Below are 11,637 nucleotides of genomic sequence, written 5' to 3'. Positions count from 1 at the left end.
TTTGCTGGAGAGTCATCATAGGTATGTTTCTTAAAATGGTTTTTATGAGCAAGACTTGCCAGCATGATAAAGTAGGATTATGTGGATTTTTTTAACTTGAAGTAGACTTATAATTGGAAAGTGATAGATTTAAGTTATACAAATGTTAGAGAAAGTGTGGTTTACTTAAAACAACCAAGAATCTGGTCCAAGTTCATACTTAGGTGAGTTAGTGACCTGGCCAAGGCCCTATTCAGAGGCCTTAACACATATACCTCTTCTCTCTATGTGAAGCAATCCTCGTTGAAGAGTTTTTCAGGAACTGGAAGTGACCATCAGAGTTGGAAAAAACTACCTAACTGAATACATGTTATGTAACAAATGTAGATAATTTATTATTTACATAAATGCTTCTGAAGTGTTTAGTTTTGAATCTTTTGAGACCTTGAAGTCCTCTGAAGGTATATCTTAAGGGGTTTATAATGGTAGAAAAGCAAAATGAAAGAACAAGAGAAAATCCAAATATAGCAAATATAGACTTCAAGTGAATTAAAGTGAATTCACCAAGCTCTATTTTTTAATCTTGTAATTATGAGAACCCTTAAATTTGTTTCTCAGATTATGACTCTACCCAGTAGTAGACTCATGGAATTTTTTTGTGTGTATCCGTTTCCCAGAGACCCATCATTTGAAAGCTGGTCTCTTTCAATAATCTTCTCAATACAGTTCTCTCTTCTGTAATACTTTGTAGTACACAAATTATTTTAATTTCAGTTACCTTACCTGATTTTCACTTTTAGTGACTGAGACTGTTATGTAGAGCAATACTATTATTCTTATTTTACACAAGAGGCAAATAACTGTTCATGGAGTAAATAGACATTCATTAAATGTTTAGTTGTTTGTATTTGTATTCATCCAGAGAATATTTATTGATACTTATTACATAAAGCACTCTGCTAGACACTGGAAAGTAATGAGATAAAAAGACATAGTGGCTGCCTTCCTGAAACTTAGACTTACAGGGATACAGTCACATTCACACAGATGACGGTACATATGAATATAATAGAAGTATTATGCATAAGTTAATGTCTGCATAAGCCTCCTTGTTTTTCTGCCTGTGAGAGTTGAAGCTTAATTTATCTAAATTTTCTTAGATAACAAGCACAGAGAAAACTTTGTTCCATGATGGGCACTTCTGGTTATATGGTGAACCAGTTATGGGAGTGAAAGACTAATTAGCTGGTGCAAGCTCATCATAACTCCTGGAAAACGAATTCTAACAAATGTCCTGTTTGCCACTGGATTAGCGGCAGGGTCTTTGTATGAAAAATATGGTATATCAACTTGGAAGGAAATACTAGAGGGTAAACTTTGAAAAGAGGGTGAGAAAGTATTTGCTATGGAATGATTTGAAGAGGCACCCTGACCCTTTCTGGTCCTAAGACTAACAATGTCTAGGGTCTGGGTACAGTTCTGAGACAAAAAGGACAATTAGGCAGTAAAAGAACATGAGTTAAACAAGACAGTGAAAACTAACATTTCTATGCTTTTCACTAATTACATCTAATTTCCTTCCTGAAACCCACTTCTCATCCCCCATGACATGCCCACGGGCACACACACACACTCACACACAGCCTAGTATAAATTCTTAAATAGCTCCGCCACAACTTTTTTTTTAAGACTTTCATTTTAATTTGCTAAAATATTACATGGCTTTAAAAAAAGATGTATGAAGACATCCAGATGGCCAACCGACACATGAAAAAAGGCTCAACATCACTCATCATCAGGGAAATACAAATCAAAACCACGATGAGATACCACCTCACACCTGTCAGAATGGTTAACGGTAACAACTCAGGCAACAACAGATGTTGGCGAGGATGCGGAGAAAGAGGATCTCTTTTGCATTGTTGGTGGGAATACAAACCGGTGAAAACAAAAAGCTAAAAAAAAAGATGTATATGAGAAAGCCATCTCTTTGCCATTTCATTTCTCTGAAGTTATGATGACTTTAGAATTTCCATGTGGCAATGTTTAGGTGTGGTGATTTCATGGTGGGAGGGTAAGAAAGGAATGGGTATTTTCTTGTAGCTGTATTCAAATAGCAAGCACACTTTTTAGTTTTTATGTTCATGTGCAGTGGCTTTTAAGGGAACTAATGTAGATTATGGAGATCTAAAGCCCACTTTTAAATCACCATTTAGTACTGCCGCTACCCTGAAGTAATCCATATTAAATGCCCTGTGCTTATACAAACATGCCAATACACACACATGGGTTTATTATTGGTGACACTATTTGGTTTCACAGAAAAGAGGCTATATTCTGTATATTACTCTGTAAATTTTATGATTAATTCAAGGAAATCCCTCTAATGTTAACATCAGCATCTAATTCCTACTTTTTTTAATAAGTAATTTTTTCATTAGCCATCATTATAGACATTTATATTATTTCTGTTTTTTTTTTTTAGTGGGACAAATAATGCTGCAACAAACACCTTTATCCATTTATCTTAGATACATTTGTTTGTAATTGCAACAGGACAGTGTCCCCAAAAGGAACATTATTGAAGAAGTATGCATATTTAATTTTTTTTTTAGGAGAGAGAGAGAGAGAGAGCAGGAGCATGTGGGATGTGAAAGAGGGAGAGAGGGAGACTCTTAATCAGGCTCCATGCTCAGTGTGGAGCTCAACACCGGGCTTGATCTCATGACCTGAGCAGAAATCAAAATCACCAACTGAGCCACCCAGGCACCCTGCATATTTCAAATTTCGATTCACACTTCCAGATCATTCCTCCCAGTTTGTAGCAACTCCTACTCAAATGAACCAAGTCTGAGGACTTATACTCACTAGTTATAAATGTTACTGCTTTTAAACTTTGTGTTAGTCTAGGGGCGCCTGGGTGGCGTAGTCGGTTAAGCGTCCGACTTCAGCCAGGTCACGATCTCGCGGTCCGTGAGTTCGAGCCCCGCGTCAGGCTCTGGGCTGATGGCTCGGAGCCTGGAGCCTGTTTCCGATTCTGTGTCTCCCTCTCTCTCTGCCCCTCCCCCGTTCATGCTCTGTCTCTCTCTGTCCCAAAAATAAATTAAAAAAAAAACAAAAAAAAAAACTTTGTGTTAGTCTAATGGGTAAAAAAAAAATAGGTATTATTTCCCTTAATTTGCATTCACTATTTTTAAAATTTACCTTCTGTTTTTCTAAGGGATAAAAACTCCTCTCGCATGCAGGTGTGCTCTGTCTTTATATATAGAATTTTTTTAGTGGCAGAAATATAATCCCATAGACAATATTTTTCCTTTGGACTATTATTGATCTATTGTCCCAGACTCTCACCTTCAAAGAATATCTTTTCCAGACTATTTTCAGCCATTTCTTGATTAAATTAGATTTTATGTTTCCAGTTAAGAAGTGTATGTTCTATATAGATTTGAAGTAACTTGAGAAGTACTTTCCACTACTGTTTCCAAATTCTTTGGCTCCTTAATTGAGGTAGGAAGGATCTTCTAAAATGCATGGGAATCCTTTCATTTCTAGGATTTTTGAATTACAAATGATTTTAGTAGCGAGAAAGATTTTTTTTTGTCAGATTGGAGTTTCTAAAAACAGCATTGCTAACAAAGCATTTTTATGACTTGCTTTATAGTCCTCATTGCCCAACATTAAGGTGAATGGGTTCGTGATCCAGTATTGTCATAAAAGTAGAAGCAATTTATTTGCAAAAAAAATTCTCCAGGGTAATTAAACTGCATTTCCCATTTCATGTTACTGAATTACCTCATCTCCATTCATATTCAGGCTACTGCATATCCAATTCACTATGCAGATTAGAAGACTCAGAACCTCCCAGGTTTAATGAATGCTTATTTAGCTTCCATTCAGAAAAGAAAACTCCCAGAAATCTTTTAGTGTGGCTCTAGTTGCAAGGGGGAATATAGTGCATCGCTCTTTCTTTGCATTCCAGCCCCTCCTACAAGTGTCCTTAATAAACGAATTAAGCCTTCTAGGGGAGTGCTCATGGTTTTATCTACTTATGTTCTCTGAAAGATACCTTCTCAGAATCATCTTGCTATTTGATATGATTTTCCTAAGGATTGGAGGATTTGCATAGATTTAGTCACAGAAAATTCTGTACTTTGGATCAGGTAGGCAACAATGGGAAAGAATTACATTTCATTCTGGGTGCCCCAGGTTCTAGAAAAATAAGTGACCAAATGTAGCTCACATAGGGGACAGTAGAAAGTCTTGGAAACAATGATATGTGGCAAATTGTGGAATGAAATGGCAAAGTTTGGCTTGGAGACGAAATTGCCTGTATTTACAAGTCTTACATAAGGAAGAGGGGACAGACTTTACCAAAAGGCACCAGAGGTGGCTTTTCATGCAGTTTCAACAGACTTCTCTTTTGAGTTGAGCTCTTCCATAAAGTTGGGCACTGCATGGGTTGTACAATTCCCCCACAAGAGCACTTACTCGTTCAGACATATTTATTTAAAAGAAAAAATTTTTAATGTTTAGTTTTGAGAGAGAGAGAAAGAGAGAGACAGAGTTTGAGTGGGGGAGGGGCAGAGAAAGAGGGAGACACACAATCTGAAGGAGGCTTCAGGCTCTGAACTGTTAGTACAGAGCCTGACACAGGGCTTGAACTCACAAACCGTGAGATGATGACCTGAGGCAAAGTCAGATGCTTAACCAACTGAGCCACCCAGGCACCCCTGTTCAGACATATTTATTGATCTCAATATATGATTCATCATGCTACAATGGTGAAGAAGACAGAGTATCTGTCTTGATGGGGTGTTACAGTTTAGCAGGAAAGAATGTGGAGGTCAAGGCTGAATGGAAGGCTGTGAAAAGGGTTGTTGAGGGAATACTTGTACTGGGGTTTTTTGACTTTATAACTCCTGTCATCTCTCCCAACTCTTCCCTCCTATAATTTTGTGATTCTGCTTGGCCTGTTGTTTTTGTAAATAGTGTGCCTTTGCAAAATAGATATCTAGTAAGGAGTATTGGCTGTGACCTTCAGCAGAACTGATTTTCTTAGTGATTAACTGGTCTACTTAGGATAATTCTAAAGTCTGTGGCTTCATTAAACTCATGATTTAACCTTTTGAGCTACAAACACTAGTAAATATTGTCACAAATATTTTCATTTACATTAACAGTATTTTCATTTCTTCGGACACAGAATCCCTTGATTTATTGAAAGAAAGACATATAAAACACGGGAGACAGATTTTATCAAGTTTTTTGTTTTTCTTTAGATATCTAAAGTCTTCAGGCTTCTGTTGTTGATAACTTTCATCAATTCTAAACTCAATATTTTTTCACATTTTAATATCTCTGCTAATTAATATCTCTGTTAGTCTGCTAGTATCCCACAATTGGGAAGCTGAGACCTGATAATCGGGTGTCTTAAATCAATGGTATTTCAAACTCGATGAAATTTATTAACTTCTTTCAGACAATTTTAATGTGTACCTATTTACATGAAACATAGAACTTAAATCCCTCAGCCTAGAATCTAAACACCTATACGGTATACTTTGAGCCTTATTTCCAATTCCATTCCTGTAACACTCAACTCCCCAGCCACAAAAATCTATGTATTTGGAGTACATCTTTGCTTATGTTACTCTTTTGATGAAAGAGAAATTTGCCTTTTCCCTTCTTCAGTATTTTTCTGTTGGGGCAGCTCCCCACAGGTATAGCTCTTGCTGGGTTGCTCTTTACTGGTCTCTCACCAAGAGATAATGCTTCTGTCTGTAAAGTAACTTTGAGTAGCTTACTGTTCTGTATCTTCCCTGCCTGGCCTCTCAACTGGATTAAGCAGTTATTTATAAAGTGGTTTAAAAGGCCCAGATAAAAGGAACTATATTCAGAAACTATATTTGGCTACTAACAGGCAGGAAATTTATCACATCTTGATTTTAATCTGAATTAATACCTGACTAGAAGAAAGCTATTATATGTTAATATCTTTGAATTTATAATTGTACTTTTTTCTCCAATAGACCTTTGTAGCATTTAAAAGTAGGCAAGGTGGAAAGTTCTCAATACATGCAATGAATTTAACAGATGTCCTAGGAAATTGAAAATGGATAACTAGTTAATCAATGAAATGAGTATGTACTGTTCAAGAATTTCAAAGTCATTAACAATGTCTGATGTCTGACTTTCTTCTAGAATAAGTTTATTTCCAGTATACTTGCTCTATTATATTGTGTGCCCCATCTGTACCAAATCATTTTTAGTTCTTTGGGAGTCTTTTTTTCTCTAGGGTATTTGCATATGTGCTTCCCTCCTCCTCCAGTTCTTCCTCATTCGCCCCCTCCCCCTTCTTCTCCTCCTCCTCTATCTCCTCCCTTTTTCCCTCTCCTTTCCCCTTCCTTCTCCCACTCCTCCTTACCTTTGCCTTCCCCTCTCATTACACTCCTTAGAATCTCCAGAACAATTTGAATGCATCTGGTGACGGCATTCGTTTATGCCTTGTTCCTTTTCTTCGGGGAAAAGCATTCAGTATTTCTCCGTCAAGTATGACATCAGCTATAGATTTTTTTCACAGATATCTCTTATCAGTTAAAGTTAATTTCTATTCCTTATATGATGAGTTTTTAAAATCATGAATTGGTATTGGATAAAGAAGATGTGGTGTGTGTGGGTGTGTGGGTGTGTGACAGAATATTACTTAGCCATATGAAAGAGATCTTGCCATGCTACAGCATGGATGGACCTAGAAATATAATGCTAAATGAAATAAGTTAGACAGAGAAAGACATATATATCATTTGATTTCACTTGTATGTGGGATCTAAAAAAAGCAAATTAAGAAGCAAACAAAAAAATCAGGAACAGATCCATAAATATGGAGAACAAACTGATGATTATCAGAGGGGAGGAGGAAGAGCAAAATGGGGAGTGGCAGGTGCAATCTTCCAGTTATGGAATGAACAAGTCATAGGCATGAAAGGTACAGCATAGGGAATATGGTCAATAGTATTGTAACAGTATTATGTAGTGACAGATGGTAGTTACATTTATTGTGAGCAGAGCATAATATATAAAGCTATGGAATCACCATGTTGTCCACCTGAAACTAATGTAAACTTGTGTGTAAACTATACTGCAATAAAAAAAATTATAAGGGAAAAAATCGTGAATTGGATCATCAATCGGGATGACCCACATAAACACACAAACCACAAATATGGTTCTTAGTCCTCTGTTTATTAATATGGTATTTATGTTAATTGATTTTTTTTTTTGGATGTTAAATCAACCTTACATTCTGAGGGTCAAATCAGCTTGGTCATGTTGTATAATCTTTTACTATATTGTTCAATTCAGTTTGCTAATATTTTGTTAATTAAAAAAATTAATGCTTTATATTTTTTTGAATATTTTTGCATCTATATTCATGAACAATATCGGTCTGTTGTTTTCTTTTTTTTAAGTTTATTTATTTATTTTGAGAGAGAGAGAAAGTTTGAGCAGGGGAGGGGCAGAGAGAGAGAGAGAGAGGGAAAGAGAGAATCCTAAACAGACTCCACACTGTCAGCAGTGTGGAGCCTGATGTGGGCCTCGATTCCCCGAACTGTGAGATTATGATCTGAGCATGATCATGAGTCTAACCAAGCCTAATCAAGAGTTGTGTGCTCAACCGACTGAGCCACCCAGGCACCCCTGTAGTTTTCTTTTTTAATGATGTCTTTATTTGCTTTAGGTATCAGAGTACTTCTAGCCTTATAGGATGATTGGGGAAGTATTCTCTCCTGTTTTGAAAGGGTTTGTAAAGGATTGGTATTATTTTTTATTTATATATTTGAAAGAGGGACACCTGGGTGGCTCAACTGGTTAAGCGTTGGACTGTAAATTTCGGCTCAGATCATGATCTCACATTCAGTAAGATGTCATGGTTAGTGACAGCATAGAGCCTGCTTGGAATTCTCTCTCTCTCTCTCTCTCTCTCTCTCTCTCTCTCTCTCTCTTTCTGCCATTCCCCTGCTGGTGTGCTTGCTCTCTCTCTCAAAATAAATAAACCTAAAAAAGTAAAAATAAGTAAATATTTTCTAGAATTCACCTATAAAGCCTTTAAGACTGAAATTTTATTTTGGGAATATTTTTCATTACTAATTCAACTTCATTACCTTACTATAGGTTTATTCATATTTTCGACTCTTTCTTGATAATGTTTTTTGTGATTTGTGTCTTTCTAGGAATTTATCTATTTCATCTAAGTTGTTTAATTTCTTGGCATAAAATTGTTCATAATATCTTATTAGAATGCTTTTAATTTAGGTAGGAATGCTAGTAATGTTCCCTTTTCATTCTTTGTTTTTGGCAATGTGCATTTTCTTCCTTATTTTCTAGATTACTCTAGGTAAGTGTTGGCCAATTTAGTTGATATTTTCAAGGGACCAACTTTGGAATTCATTGATATTTCTCTATTGGTTTTCATTTTCTAGTTCATTTGTTCCTGATTTAATCTTTATGATTTTCTTCCTGCCTGCTTTGAGTTTAATTTTCTTTTTCCAGTTGTTATGGTAGAAGTTTATCTTGAGATTTTTTCTAATTAGGTGTTGGTGTTTGCAGCTATAGATATCCCTCTAAATACTGCTTTAGGTGCATCCCAAAGGTTTTGATATGTTGTGCTTTTGTTTTCATTCAATTCAAAATATTTTAAGATTCCATCTTTGATACTTTTATGCCATGCATTATTTAGAAGTGCATTGTTTAATTTACAAATATTGTCAGCTTTATTTTGTTTCTTTCTGTTTTTGATACCTAATTTAAATCTATTATGGACATAAAATATATATTACATAAATTCAGTTTTTTACATCTATTGAGACTTGTTTTATGGCCCATCAGATGAACTTTCCTAAATAATATTTCATATACATTTGAAAAAAAATGTGTATTTCACACTCATTGAATGGTCTGCTTTAACATTATAAGTTCGGTCAAATTGGTAGATATTGTTGTTCATATATTCTATATTGGTTGAATTTCTATGTAGATGTTCCTTCAATTATTGAGAGTAGGTTGTTGACATATTCAACTATGGTTCAGTTATCTCTTTTTCCTTTTAACTTTGTCAGATTTTGCTTTATATATTTAGACAATCTGTTTTTATGTGTAATCTTATGATTGTCATGTATTACTGATATGTTGATGATTTTATCATTATAAAATTTCCTTCTTCGTCTCATAATATTTCTTATTTTCAAATCAATTTTATGTTAATATGTCACTCCACTCTTACGGTTACTGTTGCATATTATATATGTGTTTTCTATACATTAACTTTCAACCTATCTGTAGTTTTTGAATCTAAGGAATGGTTCTAGCCAGCATGTTCTTGGGTTTTGCTTTATTATCCCATCTGACAACTTTTTCTTTTTCTCCAGTGTATGGTGAGTTAAAAAAAAGTCAACCTCTTTTTACTATTATTTTACTATTCACTAAGTGATAACATATTTCTTATTAGGAACTATAGGATAATAGGAAAAGCATAGGCTTTGTGGTTGGAAGACTAGTTTAAAACCTGATTTTGCTACTGGTTAATTTTGTGACCTTGGTTAAGAGTAGTTCTAAAATATGTAAAAATGATGATACCTATTCTACGTATGGTATTGTGAGATTTCAAAAGGAGCCATTGGTAAAGAGCCTGGTAGGGTACTGGCTAGATCAAGTAGTTAGCAATTAATGCAGTTATAATAAACATCTATTAAGGTTAACATATTAAAGTGCTCAGTTATATTCAAGATTCTTATCTTAAGATGCATTAATCCCAATCCATTACAACTGACTGGAGAAACCATTCCCATGTCCTTTATGATAGCAAAGCTCCATGGCAATTTTATTGGTGCATGATTATTAGATTGTTATTGTTAATTTCCATCCATGAGTCACAATTCATTAACTAGAGGTGCTGTTTTAAATGACATTTTGACTTTTGCATTGCAAACAATGCCAGCATGAAGCAAACCATGAAGGTGAGAGCAATTGATCATGATAAGAGCTCTTTATATTTCTGAGGTACTTTGTGATTATTAAAGCTGAGCGCAGTCTTAGTGACTTTGAGGATATCCCCTTCCAATTAACCATGACACAAAATCAAGAAATCTCCTGGGGAAAAATGCTCTCATGGAAGATTAAAAAAAAAGGAGTATTTTAACTCTCCACAAAAATGAGAGTAAAAAAAGAGAATTGGTAATGAAACAAAACAAAAGGAAACAAAAAGGATCCACCTTACACAAAACAAATTTTATTCTAGTGCCTTTGTGAGTGTATCTACTGGAAACAGAACATTAAGAATGTTCTCTAGCGGGGGGGGGGGAATTTAAAAATTGAATTCTTGTTTGTTTCTTGGAATAATAGAGCTTTGGTATAGTAAGAGCTAAATCAGACTGAGAGATTTTACACTATACTCTTAATTTCCTCTAGGAAAATGCTGTTACAATTTTTTCCCCCTAAAACATTATGTATGTGCCCAGGGAGAGCAGTGATGATCAGTTAAACAAATATCTTGATAGGTAGATAAGAAGCAATTAGAATGTACTTAGAGATACTACTCTCAGCACTATGGTGTTTGGTGCCATGAAAATGCAAATTAACTAAAGCACCAACAGTCATAACGTTAATGATGATGAGCATTGTTGAAAAAATTATTTGAAGATGAGTAGACAGAACCTTGTCTAGAAGTAGGCACTAAGTATATATATCCATGTATATGTATGAAAACATATGTAGTTAAACAGCCTTTCTTCTCTTTATGAAATATATTTATGCTAATGAAGTTGAATTTAAAATGATTTTTCCATAGAGGTGCCTGGGTGGCTCAGTTGATTAAGTGGCAGACTCTTGATTTTGGCTCAGGTAATGATCTCATGATTCATGAGATTGAGTCTTACATTGGTCTCCATGCTGCTGACCGTGCAGAGCCTGCTTGGGATTCTCTCTCTCTCTCTCTCTCTCTCTCTCTCTGCCCCTCCCCCCTCAAAAAATAGAAATGATTTTCCATAAAGCAAATCCTATTTTGTAATCTATCCCATTCATATAATTGGAAATGTGTTTTCCCTGGAAGATAATGAAGCTGAGAAGCAAATACTGGTCTGGAATTTGTTAATAAAGGTTTTATTCAACAGCAATTTTTCGACAATCATTATGTGCCTTCCACTGTAGAAGCTGAGGAGGCAGTGCTAAATAAGAAGCTCTCTATTTTCAAGGGTTTTATTCTTAAGTTAGAGACACAGAAAAGTAAACAAGGGATCTCAACACAATGTAATATATATTATGAAAAGATAATGTTAAGTACTATGAGAGGATGCAGAGGGTACCCAATTCAGTCAGCTGAGGCAGAAAAAGATTCCTGGAGGAGACAGTATATAAACGTAAGAAAGAGTTTTCTAGGCAAGAGTAGAATTGAAGGTAAATACAAGGGGCCTAGTGATGGTGCTGGATGTAAGGGGATGGTGGTGTTGGTGATGGTAGAGGGTGTTCTAGGCAGAAGGAACAATATGTAGAAAAGCATAGAGGTGAGAGAGAGCATAGAGTGCTTGCAGCCCGGAACATTTTAAGTATTACCTTTAGAGGGTTTAACGTGGGCAAGTGGAGAGATGTTGATGGTAAAAGATGAAG

This window comes from Panthera uncia, chromosome F2 (assembly GCF_023721935.1).
Source record: "Panthera uncia isolate 11264 chromosome F2, Puncia_PCG_1.0, whole genome shotgun sequence".
Lineage (NCBI taxonomy): Eukaryota > Metazoa > Chordata > Mammalia > Carnivora > Felidae > Panthera > Panthera uncia.
The sequence above is the reverse complement of the archived record's forward strand: the minus strand, read 5'-3'. Positions refer to the sequence as shown.